This window comes from Cavia porcellus, unplaced genomic scaffold (assembly GCF_034190915.1).
Source record: "Cavia porcellus strain 051 isolate PalLab524CR breed Dunkin Hartley unplaced genomic scaffold, mCavPor4.1 scaffold_4, whole genome shotgun sequence".
NCBI lineage: Eukaryota > Metazoa > Chordata > Mammalia > Rodentia > Caviidae > Cavia > Cavia porcellus.
Window position 1 is genome coordinate 113,054,765 of NW_026947487.1, and position 21,600 is coordinate 113,076,364.

The window sequence follows — 21,600 nt, forward strand, 5'->3', positions numbered from 1 at the left end:
GCCTCAGCTTCATGAGTGCTGAGATTGCAGGTGTGTTTCAATACACTTGGCTTTCTAATTATCTTTTCGTCTTTCAGCATCTTCCATGTGTGATCCCAGAATTTGATCACAAGCCCATTTCTCCCATTGCTCCTAAATCAGGAAATTGGCCTAGGGGAATCTACTGCCTGCCACCCTCTGAGGACACATCTTGAGTTCCTCCTACTCACATGTAAGAGAGGTGGGGTAGGCACCCTAAGAAGTACCAGCCCACTGCTCTGGAGCATTTGTGAAATGGTTTCATAGGCAGGTCCAAAGCCAGAGCTAAGAACAAGAAGATGAACTGAGGACAGGAAGATCACAAAGGAAGCAGGTTTTCTGTGCACACATTTTCAGAGGGCACACAGAGAACAGGTGTGTGTCCTCAGCTGGGGACAGTTTCCTAAAGCCGAGGGGCTCCCAGCCCCATCATACCTCCCACCACACCCACTGCGGGCTTGCTGGGATGGGCTTTCAGACTCCATTTCCCTCCCAAGTCTATGTAGAAATTTCTGCTCCTTTCCACCAGGGGATTGGCTCAACAGCAAGTCTCTGGGTGATGGAATCCTTCAGTCCCTGGGGACAGAGAAGACTTTCCTGAGAGGACACAAGGAGGCTGCAGCTTGATGTGCCTCAGCCTTAGGCAGGAGGATAATCAAGGACCAGACCCAGAAGGGAGGGGCCAGATGGGGATTATGACTTTGCCTCCTCTCTTCTCCTTCCAGAGAAGAGTACTACCTTGGTGACCCTGACAGCCTGGTCACCTTGTTTGTCACCTGCCCAAAGCACCACTTCTCCCCACATCTTCTGTGAAAATGCTAACTTAAACAAGAGTCAGGATCTTTGAAAAGCAAACCCCAAAAAGTCCAGAAACTCCAAATGCTTGAATATCAAAAAAATAAACAGAGCCTCTAAATACGTTTCTAATTCTCTGGTGTGCTCACCCCCTGAATGGGGAAGAGTCTTCCTTCCTCCCTCCTGTGCTGGGTTTCTGAGGTCCCTCTAGGGGAATGTTCCAACATGACAGCGGCCTCCTGGGTCTTAGTGGAAGGCAGTGTTTGAACTTACTCATTTGAATTGTGGTAGAGGGTTCATTCCATAGTAGATATCCTGTTAAACATTCTGTCGGGGGATGGCCAGTGCCATTCATGCCATTGTGTGGCCATCAGCACTGTCCACACGAACTTGTCCCTGATTCTCCCACATCTGTTTCAGTCCAGGAGAGCCTGTCCAACTCAGCCTGTCTGGAAGGAAGGGACAGTTTGGGACTGTCATTTATTTTCTTTGGACTACCAGCATCTGTATTTCCTTGGGGCAGTGTTCTAACCTCTTGGAACCTCGGCTACTGTCTATAAAATGGGAACAAAGCTGCCTTCCTCAGCGTTCCTTGACTTGGACTCAGTCACACCTTGGGAGCCCTGGAGTTTTCTCACCTCTCTTCCTCTGTGACAAGGTTTAAAATGTTAGTACACACCGTGCCCTGGCTTCCTTTCTCTCTCACTGATCTGATTTCACAATCCTTGGCTTTATCCTTCATGTGTGCAACACACAAAGCAAACAGTGCTCACAGACTGATAGTTTCTGAGTCGGGTATCATGGCTCATGCCTGTGATCCCAACACTCTTGGAATGCCGAAGGCTTGTAAGGTCCAGCTCAGCCGGGAAACTTAGTCACTTAGCTAGAACATTTCTTAAACAAAACAAAACAAAATAAAATAAAATAAAAGAGGCTGAGATTGTAGCTCAGTATGAAGGCCATGGGTTCTGACTGTAGTACCAAAAACTAAAGCGAAACAAGCAACCACACGAACAAAGGCTGGTTTCTGCAGTCCAGTGACACTGCCCGGTTACTCAGTGACTCATGAGATGTCTATGGGTTCATGCAAGGAGCAACAAGACTTAGGATCTGTTGCTCCTTCATATGCAGTTTGTGAAACCCTGATCCATAAAGGCTGTTTGAAATTTCCATTCGGACATTTGCACAAGTGGTTAAAATTAGTCATGCATTCTTAGTCTGAGCTCCAGGAAGGGTGTCCTTCCTGTGAAAATGACGATGACATGTTACAATGGTGTAATAGTAAGCAGACAGTCTTCCGAGTTGCAGCCGGCAGGTCTGGAAGCTCTCTGTTTACTTTCTCTCGCTGCCTCCTTTCTTTCAGGCCACACTGTCAGTGTCCTGACTTAGAAAGCAGCGGTGGCCAAGTGATTTCAAAGCCACTGACATTACCCTGCTTCTTCCCTGGGCTGCACAAATCCCTTTCATTTGTAAGTGCTGTTGCTACCTCTAAGCCACAAAGTGCATTTGCAAGAGGGGGCTTTGAAAAGTAGCAGCATTCCTGGTTCTCCTAGTTGACCTCCACTTAACATTTCTAGAAACTTAACCTGGTGACTGCTGAAAATCACCGGCCTGGCTTAGTCAACTGATTCTTTTCGTAGCACTTTGGTGTTGTTAGTGTGGGAGAAAAGGCTGTGATTTTCTTTGATATTTAAAAGGCAAACCCTTATATTTCCAAAGCTATTTACATTCAGTGTGGCGGCCCCTAAAAATGCATGTGGGTTTTTCATCTGTAATGTTTTCTCTATGCATATTGTTTACATTTATCAAACGCTGTTCTTCCCTGTGCTTTATATTCACTGTAGCTTCTAGACCTGGCTGACAACTCAGCCCACTGAAAAACAAAACAAAATCTAGAAAAGTCAAAAGGACTTCTTTTGCAAGACTGCGGAAACAAGGCGAGAGCAGCGACACAGTGGTAAAAGCTTTTGTGCTGTCATCCCCTTGTCAGCTGTCAGTCAAGCCGCCCTTCCCCTCACACATTTGCTAATGTGAGACGAGCTGGCTCTGCTCTTAGCCTGCATTGCTGCAGCCTCAAACATCTGGGAGGGTTTCACGAAATAAATACTTAAAATGACAGAAAAGGACAGAGAAGGGGAGCCCATAGTGTTTGGGAATCACCCTTGCAAAACAGTGTAATATTTGCATTCTGGCTTCCAGTCCTTTGGCTGTGGTGACTGGTGCAATGCCGCACACACCTGCAAAGCTTCTTGTGCATGCTCAGAACACAGGAAGCATGGAACAAAGCCCTACGCCTGCAATTCTGGTACACTGCCACCAGGTGGTGATAGTGCATCTGATTGAGGGATGTGAGCCATCAGGTCCAGGCATCCCTTTATTCTTTTATTTTCTCATCTTGTGTGAAGTGGAGGGTGGCATTGATGTGGCACAGAGTGTGAGTTCAGTGAAGTGTTTGCCTTTACGAAGTTGGGGTCTGGTGGCCTGGACCTTCTCTGCAATCTCATTTCACCTTATTTATAATAATTAATTTTTAATTAAAACAGCTCTATCCTCTCATGCTTTAGATTTAATAAAGATAAGGAAAACATGTTAGATTAATTTATTAACTTTTTTCTTATCTCACACTTTACTCCATAAGGAATTGCCACACACACACACAACCTGAGACACATGTATTAGTCCCTTCCAGAGCCAGGCTGAAATGCCTGGCCAGATTCTTCCTGTGTTAGCTTTTTTCTCCAGGAATCTCTCCTTGGGACACTTTGGGCCCTCGGAATTCCTCTTTCTTTGCGGTGCAGAGCCCTTGTTTCTCTGTGAGAGATGGGAGGGCCCCTTGCTCAGTCCCTAACTCTTCTCTTTCTGAAGCTTTTCACTGCCCTTTCTCAACTTTTTCATTTGGCCACCAGAAAGAAGTGACAGAGTAGGAATCAGGCCCCAGAATCCCCAGAGCAGTCTCTGTTGGTCTCAGGAAGGAGGCTTTTCCAGCTACCCGAGCCCTGGGCATTGGTCCTGGAACAGGGAAGCCTCTCGCCCTCCTCCAGCCTGCAACCCCTGACCTATGAGATAACACCTGATTGCATGACCCTCCTTGGTAGTTCCGGCACCTAGCAGGATGCAAGCAGTCTTCGGGGATACTCAGTCACCCAGGGGGCCTGTAGGGCTGTCATCCTTGCAGACCATGGAGTATTTTAATTGGAAATTCAGCTTATTTCAAGATCGAATGGTTTGCATAAAAGCTGTCTGGAGTTGTTATGAAACGTTCCTACACTGTTGATTCTGATCATGCAGATGGGCTGGGTGTCAGGGGTTTATTTTTCTCCTCTCACCCCCTTGCCAAATGTTACTCTTCAGAGAGCAAAATAATTTGTCAAATATATTAAAGGGTACACTAGTGACTTTCAGCAGCCTGCAGAAATGTCTCCATTTAAGAGACGAGGTGTGAAGAGCGTAGAGCAAAACATAGGTGTGTGTGTCACCACCTCCTCACCACAGCACGGGAAGCTTGGGTCCGAGCATCCGAGGACACGATGCCCTTTCAGGCTGCTTGCTGTACCCTCAGCTCAGACCAGCCCGGCGCTTGTTCTCCTCTGCCCTGTGGGGAAGTTGAGTCAGGCATAAAGGCTGCAGATGTCCTGCATCAGTGGTGCGCGGCCCTTTCCAATGTATGATTCCTCCCCTCCGTTCCATGCTTGATGCCCTTTCATCCCTGTTGATGGATAAACGTGTGCAAATACAAAGTCAGGCTAAGCTAAATAATCTCCTGAAATAATTCCGGGATTTATCAGAGTGTTTATCTACTTAAAACAAGGTTAATAGTCATTTCATGCCTACTGCAACCAATGGAAAGGCTAATGAGAATGCTTTACATGTGTTATCTTATGTAATGTTCCACAGATTCTATCAGGTTGGTCTGCTTAGCGTTGCTGTTGTGTAAACTGGGGTTCAGGGAGGTTAAGCGAGTTAACCTGAGGGCACACAGTAAGGCGTGGGTAATTTGGAGCTTAGAGCACCGGGTCTCAATCCTTGGGTCAGCACTCTGAATGTGTAGAAATTTTCACAATAGAAGTAGGGACCCTCTCCTGGTTACAGCTGCTCCCTTAGAAAAGGGGCAATAATGCAGGAAGCCCCTGCTTCCCTTTGGCAGCCACCGGAAAGGAGAACTCCTCGGGCACCAACCTGAGGCCCGGCTGCCGTCCCTAGCTGGGGTTCTCCTCTGCACCCGGTCACCCAGTCACTGTGGCTTTGAGAGCCAAAGTGGTTCTGCCAGGCTACATCTGTGACGTGTCTTGTGCGGCTGAGAGAAGCCCATCTTCATCTTGTCACCATCGCTGACTCGGAAGGGAGGCACTGGTCCTTCCCCTTCCCTCCTAGTGGAGCAAGGCACTGGCCTGGATGCAGGAGAAGTAAGTTGTGTTCTAAAGCAGTCACACACTCACACGAAAGAGCGACGAACTAATCAGCCCTCGGCACTGTAGGGGCCCCAGAGCATCCCAGCTCCCGCAGCTGCTGACGTCCACACAACCGTGTCAATTAAGCTTGCATTAGTTTTACCGTCAGTCCCGTTTATAGATGAGGCAGGTGTCTGTCCGGAGACATGCAGCTATAAATAAGATTTGATCTTGGGTTTTCTCTCCTCAGATCCTTTAGATAGGGGAGCCAGGTAAAGTAAAAGACACTCAGCTCAATTTGAATTTCAGATAAACACCAACATTTAGAAACGAAGGTTGTATCTCATGCAGTATTTGATTGTCCACTTAAAAAAAATACTGCATGGGATATATTTATAGTAAGGAATCGCCTACTGTTGTTGTGAGATTGTCTGCTGTTAGAGTGAGTGTAAGTGGGCATCCTGTATTTTTATTTGCTAGATCTAGCCCTTACATTTGCTGTCATTTTTATTTCTGCATGTTCCATCACTCCATTGGCTGTGATAACTTTGTGTGGCTGTATAATTTCTGAGACATCTTTATCTTTACACTTACCGGGTATTAAACGCTTGCCACGCTGAAGATTTTATAACTTTCTTGCATGCCTCTAACCTCCCTAAAACTCTGGAAATAATTGATGTTCCTTTCCAGATTAGAACTCTTGGCCTTGAAAGGTGTTGGCCCAAAACTTCATAGTTAGTCAAAGTGGGTTAGAACCCAGTTCTGTGTGTGTGCTGTGAAGGGGCATTTGTTACTATGTACACTCAGAAGAATGATGTTAATAGTAAGTTGAAGGGCATAAAGTTCCTCAAGAGGAGAAATTAGGAATTAGGCTCCTTTAGAAAGACTCTTTTGCAGCACCCAGCAGAGCAGTTGGTACATGGTGGCCCCTCAGTGTAGACTTGTTTAACTAATGTGCTTTAAAAGCCAGGAGAGACAGAAAGAGAGAGACAGAGAGAGAGAGAGAGAGTATGTTAAAGTTGAGAGAGCTGAAGTCTCTGGATCATTTACACATCCATTTTGCTCTGGAAGTCTTTTAAATTTTGTCAGAATCATAAACTGTGTTTCAAAACATGAAGATAAATTGTCCCCTCCCCGCACATACATCTTAAGCGGTGACATAATTCATCTGAAAGGTTTATCGCCCGTGTGTCATTGTGCAGTCCCCTGTTCTCCTTTTCTCACCATCACACAGAGGGCCGGCGGGGACCAGGCGGGAGGGATCCCCCTGGGCTGGTGGAGCCAGTGGAATGTGGTGCCGGGCAGCCCCCACCCTCCTGTTCACACAACACTTTTATCCCATAATCACAGCCTGCGGGAGACAAAATAACAATTCATCTGGAAAATGAGATTAACTCATTTAAGTTAAGCAGTGATCACAGAAAGCAGCTTGTTGAAGTCACTGGCTGCAGGAGAGACTGCGGAGAGATGGGCTGCCACCCCACACAGAGGGCCTGGGTGACGGGCCAGCCTGCTGCTATCCCAGTCCCATGGGTGTCAGCTTGAGAGAAGGGGCCAGCACCCAAGACTTCTGGTCCACTCTGACATTGTTGGTGTCATCTGATAAAGACCCCATGTCTTCTGTTGCTCATACTATGCTCCAGACACTGGCACTGTCAAGAGCTTCCCAGGTGTACCCACTCCGGATGGCACCATTTCAGCCCACATGACAGGGAAGCAAAACCAGCTGCCTCCTCCTGTGGAATGTGCTCCCAGTCAAACCTCTTGTTCCACAGTCTGTTTTCCTTTCCTGCTGGCTACACCAGGGGGTTTGCTCATTTTATGCCACTTCCTGGGTGTCCTTGCTCTGACAGTCATAGTCTCCCCTACTGCAATGTCTCTCCAGTGCAGACCTGTTCATCTTTCCCACCTGGGATGCCAAGAGTACATTTCTCTTCCACACCTAAATGCTTCCCAGATCACCTGATGAGTGGCCTGTCCTTTTCTAAGAGGCCAAATGACATTGAAAGTCACCAAATCTCATAACAAAATGCCAGGAGCTATGCTTGTCATAGCTGTGTGTTCAACATGCAGGATGCCACTTCTAGCCTCCTCCACCCAATTTGACCCTGCTCTGAGCCTTTGCAGTATTTGCTGTGCCGCATTGTCTGTGTGTGTGTGTGTGTGGGGGGGAGCCATGCAGGCTCCTTCTCTGGGTGCGGATAAAGCTGATGGATCCTGGAATGCATTTCTCCCCTTTCTGCACATTCTTATTTTCTGCTTGTTCATCTGCTAACACCTGCACCATAAATAATAGTTTTGTCTTGAGCCTTGATTTCAGAACCTAATGACCACTCAACAGGGCTTTTGGAAAGCGAAGACCATAAGTCACCATGAGAAAATATTTAATCCAGTCTCTTACAAACCAACTGCCTAAAAAAGGCAAGACCTTCCCAGCATACTCTGTTCTTGATGGTTTGACTTTGTATAATAAAAAAAAAACAAAGAAACCATGAATCCCACCACTGTGCTTCATGTAAACTGTTAGGTTATACTGATGTAGATATATGAGGTATGATCAAAATATATAGTGAATGTTTAGATTTTAAAATGTGTTACCATCAAAGCATATTGCCATTCATCCCCTCAAAATAGTCCCCCACACTTGATACACTCTTATACCATGAGGTCCTCTTTCATGACCACAGATGTGGTCAAAAAATCCAGTGAAGACTGCTGCCAAGCACCATCCAATGAAAAGGAAGTCTCAGAAAAAATTATGAGTCCTCACCCTCCTTATTCACCAGATCTGACACCGGGTGACTTCTGGCTTGTCCTCAGAGTCAAATGATCCTGAAAGGTAAAAATTTTGAATTGATTCATGACATCAGGGCAGCCATGAAAGCACAACTACAGACAGGTGAAGTAAGCCTTCCAGAACTGCCTCAGAAATGGCAAGAATGATGAGATAAGTCTGTTCTTGATGAGGGAGATTGATGGAAATGTGTCTTTTATTTAAAAAAAAATTAAACATTCACAATATTTTTTAGTCACCCCTCAGATGTGTGTGTACCTTTGACATTTTTGTCTCACTGTTGATACAAAATACCCAGCCACCAAAGTTAAAGGTAGAAAGGTTTATTTAGCTCACTGTTTGTAGAGGTTTCAGTCAATAATCGGTGACTTCAAGGCAGGGTGCCACATGGCCAGTGGGACAACAGTTCGTGGAAGTGGAAGACAGCAAAAGCAACACATGAGGAAGTGAGACAAGCCTCTTTCTGTCCCTTAGATTGTACCCAGTCTACTGTGATAGAGTGGTGCCAATCCAGTCAATGGATGGATCCAGCAGTCACCTACCCTTAGCCCCAGCACCCTAATCCCAGGATTGCACTATGAGTCAATCACACATTGTAGGTTCTGCCACCACCAAAAAACAAAAAAATCCCTTTGAGTACAAGAGGGTTTGGGGGGATATCTAGCATAAACCATAGCAATATGTACATTAAAGTTAGCATTCTTCTGATTTGAGAAATTAAGTTTATCAGTGGCCTGTTCAGTAACAGCCTGGCTGGCTACTTCTTCACTGGATATGAGTAAGATGTATAGACCTAGCCATTACATGTGCTTTCGAGGGAATCCTTAAGACTAGGTAGGTAGCTAAAGCTATTTACACTTTCATAGAATATTTAACATTTTTGGTGAAGCCATCAACCAGCAAGATGATCAACTGTAGAGCATATAGCCACTAAAGGATAATAGTTTGGAAGAAGTGCCTAGGATCTTAGTGATTAAAGTGTGAACAGATGACAGAATGGTAAACCTTACAGTTTAAAATGTGTTTTTTTTTTGGTGCTGTCCCTACGTAACACTGTCTGAGGAGTGTATTTGAGATGAAGAGACTAAAGCAAAGCATCTTTATGAAAGGATGCTTGAATTTGCACATGCATGTTCCCTCTGGTTCCCCTGTTAGCCTTCAACTCTAGAAGTTGATCAGCCTTAAAGAGTTTGTTTGTTTTGTTTTTTGTCTTTTTTCCTTTTTTATCGGTACTGGGGATCGAACTCACGACTGCCTGCTTGCAAGGCAGGCGCTTATGCCACTGAGCTAAATCCCCAGCCCATCAGCTTTAAAGAGTGAGCTCACCAGAAGACGCTCCCCACCCGGAAGCTGGCTCCCCACTATGACATATGGAGATTGGTCTCAATTATTCTGTAAATGTATCTTACAAATTCCCTCTGTGTGTGCCATTTTGAAATTAATCCAAAATCAGAACCAAGTTCTTAGAACAGGGAAGAGCAGGTTCTCCTACAAGCTGCCCTTCCAGACATTAAATTACCCACCCTGTGAGCTGGCTGCATGAAGAAGCCTGGACATCCCTCTGTCAAGGGGGGTGGGGGCTCCGGGGTTCTGGTGTCTTGGATTACAGAGATGTGAGAAGGTACTCTGAATCCCAAGCCAAGTTTGACTCATAAACATTGTGTAGATTGGGGAAAACTTCAGAGGCGTAGCATCCAAATGCAGTGTGTGAGCTTGTTTTGATGTAGATTTCATGAACCCCCTATCAAAAATATTTTCCTTGAAGAACTGTGGAAATTTAAATATGGACTGAGAAATAATGGCAATAAGAAAGTACTGTTCATGTAAGTATGCTAATATTTAAATAAGATTTGTTTAGGGTAAAAGTTATATCCTGAAAAATCTACAAGCAAGACAGTAGAATGCCTGTGATTTCTTTTAAAATAATCTAGAAAAGAAATAGATGAATGACAGGAGAAGTAATTGAAGATTAGAAGATGTTGGTAATGATGAGCTGACTTAAAACAGGCTCATTTAAGTTTCTCCATTTCAGAGTGTGTTGGAAAGTTTCTGTACCTAAATGTTCTCTAGAGACATCAAGAAGCAGACTGCCAAGAATAGGTAGGATCAGAAACAGCCAGTGTTATACACCAGAGCTTCTAGACGGAGCATGGGGTGAGCTGGGATAGACTGACAGTTCCTGGTGACTGGACCTGCAAAGGTTTGCCCTTCGGAGGATGTAACTATTTGGCATCATTTCTGGGTGGAATTGTGTTTCCCTCCACATTCATATGTTGAAGCCTTGGAATGTCTGTTTATAGAAAGACCCTAAATCAGCGAGTAAGCCATGAGGCCATTAGGGTAGCCCCTATGGGCTCCCATTGTGGTTTGACCTGCACTGTCACCCCAAACTCTCAAGTACTCAACAAAATGGCTTTTAGATGGTGGTTGGATCATGGGGCACCATGCTCATTGGCAGATTTATCCAGCAGTAAGTTCGGTGGTTGAGTGTGGTTATTGGGGCTTGGTTGAACGAGGCAGATCCATGGGGGCATGACCTGGAAGGTTATGTCTTCTGCCCCAGGTTGTCCCATCTCTCTCTGCTTCCTGGCCACCATAATGTTAGCAGTTTTCCTCCACAGCAGGCCCTTCTGCTGTGCCATTTCCTCCGTGGAGCCTGACAGCTGTGGACTGCACCTTCTGAGACTATGAGCTGAAATAAACCTCTCCTCTGGTCAGCTGTGCACACATGTTGTGACTTGATGATGGGAAAGTCACCAATGCAGATCTCAAGAAGCAAAGGAAATTTGAACACACTGAGGGTCACGAGGGATGCGCATCCCTGGAGGAAAGACTGAGGGCATAGGGAAAAGACAGCCAAGGCAAACGAAGGCAGGGGGCACCAGAAACAACAAGCCCCCTGACCCTTGGGCCAGAGCCTCTGGAACCTTGGGACAATAAATTTCAGTTGCTCAAGCCACCTATTTGGGGTATTTTATGTGGAACCCCAACAGATGTATTAATACAGACTGTTCCTTTGAATGTACTTACCTGGGTGGCAATGTGATTTGAAAACACACTGAGGTGATGGAACAGAAGCCTGCCTGTGGCCTTGGGTCTCCCTTCCACTCAGAGCTGGCACACTTTTCCACACTTGGCTTCTTTTCCATAATACTGGCCTTTGAGGGATGGGAAAGAAGTAGAGGAGATAATGACGTTCAGAGTCTGGCTGACCCCAAAGCCCTTCTATGGAGGCTCCTTCTGTGGAGGCTCCATCTCAAGTTCATGTGTTTAGTAAAGGTCAGCTGTGCCCTCGTGTGTTGGACAGGCCTTCTACGTGCAGTGTGATAGGGAGTCAGTGATGTGGAGGCAGAGGGTTCCAGGCAGGGGAGGCAGTAATGGAGAGCACCGGAGTTGAGAAGCAGCAGGGCAGGTTTGAGGTCCTGATGAAGGGGACGGCACCTGAGCGCAGTAAGTGTGGGGGGAGATTCAGCATGGAGGGTGAGAGGCAGGCATGGGCCTAACCCCAGGGAGCCCTGAAAACCATGGTAAGGGCTGGAGATTTCATCCTGATTGCTGCGGCATGGTTTCAAGCCAAAAGAGACTGTCATGGTGTGGTGTGATCTGATAGAATGTATGGAAGAAAATGTTGGAAAGGATGGGAGACATGACATGACATGGCGTGGATCAACACTGCTCATGCCGACTCCACAACCACCGGATAGAGACTGGAGAGTCCTGGATTTAAGGTGGGAACATCCATACCAATTCCATGGTTTAGCAATGAGGACAGGGTCCCACTGCAAGTGACAGAGAACAAAAGTAAAACTCTGTCAGTAGGCTTTGTCTTCTCTTGCCTAATGGGAATCCCACTGGGGAACTGTTGCTGACCTTAGAGTTGTGGATCACCAGCCAACCCTGTGGCACTCTCAGGTGGCTACCAAGGCACTCTCATGCCACTGGGGCTCACGGGGGGGGGGGGTAAATGCCACCCTCTAGGTCCGACTCTCAATTGACTTTGTCAGTCACACCTGAGCTTCCAGGAATGCAGGTGTTGTAGTCAGGGGTTGTACACAGAGAACAATTCAGATCAGGACATGGAGTTTATAATATTTTTATAATGGTCACCGGAAGTTAACACAGGAGAATGCAGGAAATCTATCTGCAACACCAACGACATAGATAATTTAGTCAAGAGTCTAAACCCCACGGCAATGTCCCACATGAGTCCAGATAAAAACCCAGAGCTCAGGACAACACCTCCACAAGTCCAACTGGAAGTCCAGAGCCCACAAGTAGGACTCATGCCAGTCTCTTTTACGGATTCGTGCCAGGAAGACCCAAGTGTCAGTGGTGGAAGCCAGAAAGTCTATGCCAACAGGATGAAGGATCTGTGCTAGTGGGATGAGGGTTCTCCACTGGAGCTGAGAAGTCACACTCACAACAAAGAGCGGGGCTGTCCTGAAAGGCACCACAGCTGTCCTCAGCGACACAGAGGCTCCAAGCTCCTCTGACGACAAGCACAGTTGGGTACATGCCAGCAAGCCGCGTGATGAGTTCATCCTGGAGACCAGGCAGCACATGTCTTCCCCTCTGGAGCCAGGAAGCAATGCTCCATGTGAGGACCAAAGCTTCTCTAGGAGAACCAACAGCTCAGACAGCAACTCGTAAGAGAACCCACAATGTCTCCTTCACACCTCAATCCCTCCCTCCACGTGTCTTCTTTTCTACCTATTTATCCTGGCAACTTTCCTCAGGTGGAGCATCTTCTCTCAATGCATGCTGATGTAATCCGGCTGGCGTTAAGTTGACTACCAGTTCTCAAACTATAACAGCAGGAAAAGTGGGTGGAAGCCATCCGGGTTTGGAAGGACGTTGGGAATGGCTAATAGTATCACCAACTAAAATGCCCATGCCCGCGGGTTTGAGTAAGCAATCATGGAGGTCTCATGATTCCTATCTTTACCTTTTAATATTTACTATCACTGAGAGAATGTTTATAGAAAAGGAAAAAATCAGGTAATCAAGTGAACATGCGGTCATTTGGGCCCTGATGCAGTGTGACCGGTACTCATGAAAAGGGGAAATGTGGATGCGGAGACAGATAGAAGACAATGTGAAGAGCCACAGAAGGACTGCGGTGAGGATGGAGGCAGAGGCCAGGACTGAGCTGCCATTGATTGAGCCATGGCCACCCGGAACTGAAGAGTCCAGGAAAGATCTCCCCGTGAGCCTGTGGAGGGGACGTCGTCTTGCCACTACCTCTGTTTTGGACTACCTCTGTTTCCGACTTCTGGCCTCCGCAGTTGAGAAACACCACATGTGTGCAGTCTGTAGTACTGGGTCACGCCAGCCCTAGGAACTGGCTCACCTGTGACTTCTGCTTGCCCTTCAAGGCCAGAGGGATTTCATGGAGGACTCTTCCCATGTTCCTTGTCCTGGTCCCACCCCCACGCTCTGTGTTAGGTGAGATCCACTCTTCTGGGTCCTCGTGCTGCCCTGCACATGTCTCCATGCCAGGCTCTTCCATTCTCTGTTGGCAATGTTTTGTTCTGAGAGAATCCTCATCCCTAAATACTGCTCTCTTGATGACAGCAGAACCCATGGGACCCTGTGTTAGTCAGCTTTCTGTTACTGTAACAAAATACCTGAGACCATCAGCCTGTAATAAAGTAGGCTTATTTTGGTTCACAATTTTGAAGGTTTCTATCCGGTTGGCCCTGTTGCTTTTGTGCCTTTGGCAAGCAAAAAGATCCTGTAGGAATATGTGGTAAAGAAGCTGCCCACTCATGGTGGCTAAAGCACAAAGGAGAGAGCGAAAGGGTTAGAGTCCCAGTGTTCCCTTTAGTGGCGTCTCCTCATGACCTAACTTCCTCCCTGTAGGCCCCAACTCTAAAAGGCCTTGCTGCCTCCCAAGAGTACCACAGGGTAGCATGGGTGACCAAGCCATTGGCATGTGGGCCTTTGGGGGACACTGATCCAAAGCATTGCAGACTGCTTCCCAGAGGCTTCCTGGCAGGTATGGAACAGGGAGAAAGGCATCCCTTTCCAAACTGCAGGGCTGCACTCAGAGCGCTGGGTGCAGCACACCCCACAGCATCTTGTCTGCAGCCTCAGTTTACATTCCCAGCTCTGCCAGTGTGTAGCTCTTTCCTTTGCTGGATTTCCTTTATCTGGTCTCACCAGCTTCTTGTTCAACCTCTTATTTTCAATTTCAAAAGGTGCCATCATGCCTTTTTCTCCAAGATCAGAGGCTGGCAGGTGCTTTAAGGATCTCAGCTGCAAATGGCGCTCATAACACCTGCCACAGTGTTTATGAAGTTGACAGATGGTAACATTTGCTGTGAAACCTGTAGAGGAATGAGCATTATGTGGCAATCACAGGTATCATGACCACAGTGACCCAGCTACGAACGAAAGCTCTGTTAGAGTCTTTGCCATAATCTTGCCTGAACCCCAGGCCGTGTGCATGGCCCCAGATTAGACCATTGGTAAATAAGGGTGGGTGTGTGGTGTGTGTTTCAGTTCAGTTGCATTTAAATCAGTTCAGTAGACTTTGCAAAATTGAAACATCATGCCAACAGAGAGATTTAGGACTTAGTAGGCTATTGTAGCAAACAGCATAATCATAGCAAATATAAAAGCTGAGCTAATATAATTAAATGACATAGCATAATCTTACCAATATTACACTGTGTATTTATTTACTTACAGAGCAGGAGCTCCTTGCTGACTTGCTCGATGCTTCATCTCTAGGACCTTTTGAGCTGTGCGTGGCTCTTGGTAAATGGTCAACAAATGTGTATTAAGTTTTTGAGTTGATAAGAGCTCAGTGGTCATAGGCACTGCTGTGGATGGTGGACAGGGAAATTTTCTTGGAGCAAGAAATAACTGAGTAAGATTCTGATGGCCAAGTCGAAGTTTCCCCAGACATACTGACAAAGTGTAATGGAGGGAAAGAGGGATTTTCCAGAAAGAGGCACTGAAGAACAAGACTTGTTTGGATACTGCAAGGAGGAATTCTTTCTGGTCAGACTGGTGGATTTAGTGGAGGATTAGCGTGGACAGTATTCTTCCTCCCCATCTATCACATTTCCCTCTTTGGTGATAGGTTGTTGCATGCTGCTTTGAAAGCTCTGCAGAACGTAGGGGAAAGAACACCAAGTGTCTCGTAAATAGACTCTCTATGCAGTTACATTAATGGCGTCTAAATGATAAATGTTAATAAAAAGCATTTTTGTTTGGGAAAGCATGATGATATTAGCCCAGCAGACTGCAAATGTTATTTGCGTTGTGGAAAAGGATTTTAGATAAGGAATTTTGGTGGTTGTCTTTTTGCCTCCACAGTTATTTATAGAGAAAGTACGGACCATTGCTTGTTTATGGTATCTCTCTTTTATGGATGCCCAAGTTATTATTTTTTATTGGTTTGAGTACTTATTTTGCACATTTGTAGACAATTATGTAGTTACACAGCTGTCATACCAGAGGGACCGTATACATTTCCATGTGAGAAGAAAACTCTACCAGGGACTCTCACTAGATACATCATAAAGGAATTATTGTGGTTCAAAAAAAAAAAAAAAAAAAACGCTCAAAAATTACCACTGGCTTTTTACAGTGTTGGGAGCTAAATGAATTTAATGCTTTCTTTGCTTAACTTGAGAGTTGGAGTCAAACTTTGTCACTAGATCTGAAGTTACCGCCTGATTTCCACATTTAAATGGAAGACATAAAATAAATCGCCCAGTGAGGAAAGCATTCTTTTAATAAACTAGTGTGTCGATCCATTTTGTGTCTCTCTTCATCTCCTGATGGGAAATCTATCTATATATCATGGAAGTATTCATTAAGGTAACAAATATTTATCTTCCCCTCATATATGCCGGAATTATTCTGCTGCTTCATGTAGGAAAGACATGAACAAAGACACTGTTATGACTAAAGAGACAGAATAGAAGAGTGGATTGGGGTGGGTGGAAAGGATTCTTCTGCTGGTAAAAAAGCATTGGCGCTTTTCCAGAGTAACCTTGATTAATTCATTAAAAGTATCTGTAAGGATCCAGGCACTATGTTCCCATGGTTTGTGAATACTTGCACAGGAAGACTTCCTTGGTGGCAGAGAGGAAGGGTACTGATGGAGATTATGGGGCCATGACACGTACTTTGTCTCTAATCCATGGCCATCTTGGCTGTGGACTCTATGTTGTAATCACTTGCTTCTCAAAGCCTGGTTTCTAGCCTGTGACTTGTGTTCACAAAGGCGGTAATACACATAGTGTGCTGTGCACAGTGCCTGGCACCTGAACATGGACATGATGTGAATTGTGGTGACTGCTTGGTTACATCAGGGGAAGAACAAAATTAGAAGATCCCAAGTCGGCCTTGAAGGAATGCAGCTTTGAGCGAGACAGTCATATGTGCCCCCCAAAATCTGTAGATGTTAAAAAACGTCCAAGGAAAAGTGTTAAGATGTTATGCCAGTGTGTGACAGCCGTGTGTATTTTTGATTAAGGAAGAAGGGATTTTAAATGTGAGGCTAAAAGGAAAATCAGTGAATTCCCCAGACACTGAAAGGACATTTTGAAATAAGCATCTTTATTCAAATAAGTTCCTTTGTCCTATCTCACATTGGTTTATAATACATTCACATGTGCTTTCCTCCTCTGAGGTGTATTAATAACATTTATAATTTACCAAGTGGAGAATACCACTTAGCTTAAACAGCAGCAAGTTAAGAATGAATTTGTAGCCAGGAGCATTATCTGTTTCTCCTAGTGCAACACCCACCAATCAAAAATAAGACAAACACAAGAGAGAAAACCCCCAGCATTTATTTGTAATACTTTTTTGCAAAATATTGTTTCACTTTGCTGTTTTATTCATTTTAAGCACGTTTTCACCAAAGTGTATACTGTAAGCTAGTCTCAATTCAATTTAAAGTGAAAGGTTTTTTGAGTTTAGATAATTTACATATAAAAGCGTTACTGTACATTTTATAAAATGACTGTGTTTTGAAAACAACGATTTCAATTTAATCCTATTGTTATTCTGCAAGTTAAAATGCCTCCCTCTTGCTTCTTGGTCTTACAAACAATATTCCTGCTTTTTCTAATTTTAAATTGTTAGTGTTTGAAAATGGATATGTGTCTGTTGGACGCAAGCAGTATGAGTTAAGGCCCACTGTGATTTGTCTGATAGACTTGAAGATTATGTGTGTGTGTGTGAGACACAGAGAATATTAATAATAATCTGAACAGACAGGTGTAGAGCTTTTCCTGAATTATTTTCTTTCTTCTCCCAAGAAATTTTGTTTGCCAGTGGCTGTATCTGTTACAACAAAACAAAAATTCATACCTCATTTTGTTTTAAAATGTGCCATGTACTTCACTGATTGCTTGCTTGCTTTTCTTTCTTTCTTTCTTTCTTTCTTTCTTTCTTTCTTTCTTTCTTTCTTTCGTTTGTCACTGTTGTTCTGAAAAAGTCCTTAGGAACCCAACATTCCGTCTCAAGCTCTTGCATCCTAAAGTGTGTTTGAGAAATGCAGCCAGATGTTCAGGATTTCTCACCACTGTATTTGTCCTAGGAAGTCTGCCAATGTTTCAGATTCTTGACCCTTGAATTGAATGTGAGCCTCTGACTCTATAAAGAAAACACCCGCGTTTTATGATGCTGCAAGCTTGGGTTTCACTATAAATTTTCCCTGGTCTCTGTTTGTTTGTCTCTTCCAGAGTTCAGGGCTGTTTCTCAACTCTGTTAGACACATAACGTCCAAGTGGCTTCCTCCATGAGCTCACTTGGTAATTTCTTGGGGAGAGAATACACATCTTTTGAAACAGGAGATAAAGCTACATTCACATTACTTTGTCCCTAACTGAAAGCTAAGTACATCCTCCTCCTGGAGCAAAACCCCAGGCTCTTTCCCTGTGCAGGTGTCAGGGCCCTGCTGGGACAGTGCCCAGGGGCCTCCCTTTGAGAATCTGTGTTTATTGTTGCCCCTCCTGTACCTTATTAGCCGGCAGGAGAGCTGTCATTGGTGATCGAATGGCTGTTTACAAGGGCTGAGAAAAAATATGGAGTGTGTTTAATTCTTTTTAATTATCGAAAAAGACATTGCCATTAATTCCCCTCAAAATATTCTCCCTTGCTTAGGACACTCTTGTACCACCTTCCTTGTCACTTTCTGAGGCAGTTCTGGGAGTCCTCTTTTGTGAATGTCTCTGCCAGGTGTGATCAGAAATACAGTGAATGCTGCTGCCCAGTGCCATCTGGTGGAAAGGCAGGCTCAGAAACTATTAGGGTGTGTCCTTACCTACTTGACTCCTGGGCGGTACACTGTGACTGCGGCTGTGCCCCAGTGTAACAGGAGACCATGAAAGGTAAATGTGTGGAATGGACTCAGGCCATCAAGGCAGCCGTGGCAGCACCACTAAGGATGCTCAGATTTATATAAATCTCCTCATGCAGACTCTGTGAGGTCGTGATTGGTGTCCCACAATTGGCAGCGTTGTAAGTATATTATAGACCATTAGCTTTCTACATTATCCTTAATTGATATGTTCCATGGCTATCTAAGAAAAAAAGTCCTTTTTCATAATGAAAACAGTGAGTACTTTCTTTATAATGCTACATGCTCCCTTCCTCTTTCAGGGTTTAGAAATATCACAATGCCATTTATGTTTACTTGTGAATTCCTGTGTAGTGACAGCAATTATCATCATCATTATTATTTTTATTATTATTTAAAGAGGTTTAAGCCAGAAAAAAATCACAAGTACTTTTTCAAAAATCATAAGTTTGGGGGAGTCAGAGCCACTCAGTTTAGAAACGATCCTTATTAAAAAAACAAAGAGCATGTGTCACCTGACTCTGCCATTTACTGGGTGCATGACCACAAGAAGAGCCTCTCTGGGGCTTCTCTGAAATGTCGAGTGGCCCATAGAGTTGTCATGTAGTTCCTCAGGGAACTGGGTGAGAGAAATGCCCTTAGCTCACACCGCAGGCCTCCAAAGGGACCCCCTCTCCTTTCCCATGTTCTGTCCAAATGAGAGGTGCGTGGAACAAGAAGGCACACGCGGAGACCCTTCATCAGTGGTCCTCAGTTACGTCCCTACAGTCCCCAGAAACCCAGCCCTATCTATCATTTGCAACTTGTGCCCATTATGGAGCTATTTATGTGAAACTATTAAACAAATTAGGATCCAAATGTTTTCCCCTCCCAGGAAGCATTTTGAGAACTGAAAGCAGGTCAGTATGGTATCTTCCTTCACACACCTCGACATTGATCACATCTGTGCACCTCTGGTCCCGGAGGAGGTTGAGGAGGGTCCCAGCTCATGGCCTGCTTCCTGTCTATTCAAGAGAAGACACTGGTGTGTGTGGCAAGCAGTGTCCCTGACTCTGGGTATCAGTCCTACACCTGGCACTTAACTACTTGCCAGATGTGACTATGAACAGATTTACCCAGGTGCTGGGTCTGTTTCCTCACCTGTAACATGGAAGTGTCAGGGGACTAGATGATAAGAGAAAATTTCCAAACAGTGAAAGATGTGATGCAAAGAGACAGTGGCCCAACCCTGCGCATTGTTCCTGCCACCTGGGAAGCATCGTGGGGGAGGGGGGGCAGCCACAGGGACTGTCTTTGTTGTATTTTTTTTCACAGGGTGAGGCAGGAGTACACCATCTTTGCAGGAGCTGAATTGCTATTTTTGGTGACTCAGAGGGCCTGACAGCTGGTGAACATGACACTAGTACTAACAGGAGTAATCGAGGGAACAGAAGTTAAAGGAGCTGCAAGAGAGAGTGGGATGGACAGAAAAGGGTTAGAAAATGATGCAAGGAAGCCATGGATTTTGTGAACCTGAATTACAGTAGACTACATCTCCAACAACCAGGAGTAAACAAGGACAGAGGCCAAAGGAGCCCAGCAGGTTGGAGCACTTCTCATCCCCTCTGCTGGGAGCAGAAGTGGCAAGGAGGGCATTTCCCTGATTTCTGAGCCTTCTTAGCAGCTTCAGAACCTTTGCTTTCTTCTTGAGTCTTAAATTCACTCTGCAGTAACATAATGAGATGATGGGAGACGCTCTGCAAAATCCCAGCACTGTCAGTACAGATTCTCATCTGTGGAATGCGTCCCTACTTAGGCAGGAGACCAAGGGCCCCGGCGGGATTCCTGGCCACTCCAAAGTGGACCTCAGTCAGGACATTTCTCTCCTTCCAGCTTCAGCTTTTTCTTCTCTTCTTGCTTCTTTCTCATTCCGCATCCCTCTTTCTGCCTCACCATCGTGACCTTGGCAGCAGGCCCCAAGCTAAACTGGCCCTTGGAGGTCTCACTAAGTCAGCCTGCTGGTGGCTCCTTCTCACTCTGCCAAGATCAAACAATGTTCTTATATCATTCAACAAAGCTACTGATGTAACAGATAACCCCAAATTTTCAGTGATTGCACATTTAATCCTTAATCCAATCTGGATTTCTTTACAGCTCTATGCGTGATCTTGCATGGGTGATTCTTGGACTCAGACTTTATCTAGCTTGTTGTTTTGCCATTCATCATCTAGCGCCACCATGCCACCCTCTGTCCAGACCAGGCAAAAGAGGGCGAGCACATGTGGAACCATGGGGGAATGTTCTTCGCCCTCATTCCCTGGGCATGAATTCGGTCCATTCATGAAGCACAGGAAAATGGTTTCAGGTGCTGGTTCCTGCAGCTTCTCCAGGTCTGAATCTCACCCCTTCACCTATATCTGTAATTAAATCTTCAGCAAGTGCCATTCACTATCAAGGTCTCTTCCTAGTGCTCTGGTTGCCAGCAATGAACAAGGTCTCAGTTGATAAAAAATAGTCTCTAGATCATAATATCTCTCTGATTAACCAGTAACTTAGACCTTCCCCTGTCTTCTATGAAAATGAGTCTTCATTGTCATAATGTTTAACACCTCCTAAGAATGACCATTCATTTCTTTCTTGGTTAGTACTTGCCCTTCTTCTAGAAGTGAAGGCAGACAGTTTTGGTTCATTGTACCAATTGGACATCTCATGATGCATTTTAGAGTTCTCTGCCTCTGTTTACCTGGTAGAGTGGGTGACCCTGGGGAAGCCAACTCCACTCATGTGACATCCTTTCCTGGAAAGACAAAAGTCCCCAGAGCTGGGAAAGTATTTCCATGCAGTTTCTTCTCAATTTACATCAAAATCGTCTTGTCCCCCTTGGGATTCAAAATCACACTCTGTACACTCTGAGTAAATATTGTGCATCCATTTCCTGCACTGGTAAGAAGACATTTTCCTGGGAAGCATTGAAAATGGTTTGCTGAGGTTTTATCTGTGAGCAGAGTTTTCTGGCCTTACATCTTCCGCAGTTCTTTCCTGTCAGAGACCTTCAAGGGCAGCAGTGTCATTTTATTTGTTTTGCCTTGCATCTCTGGAGGCCCCAGCACCAGGTAGGGGTTTTCCAGGTGCTTGTCCATCAATACAGAGATCAGGGAGACAAGAGAAAGGAAGGAAATGAACCCTAAACTTTGGGTTCCAAACCCTGGCTCCTTAAGGCTGCCTCTCTCCCTTCAAATCTGAGAACTCTCTTGGTTCTAATAAATTCTTCTTTTAGCTGAAGTTAAATCCATCTTGAT

The 21,600-nt window shown here is 45.2% G+C and overlaps 1 protein-coding gene across 2 annotated transcripts in view; it reads left to right on the forward strand.

The window, feature by feature from the left end:
- The window catches only part of Wwox (WW domain containing oxidoreductase), an 895,605-nt gene that overhangs the window by 482,117 nt on the left and 391,888 nt on the right, over positions 1-21,600 (forward strand). The window lies entirely within an intron of this gene.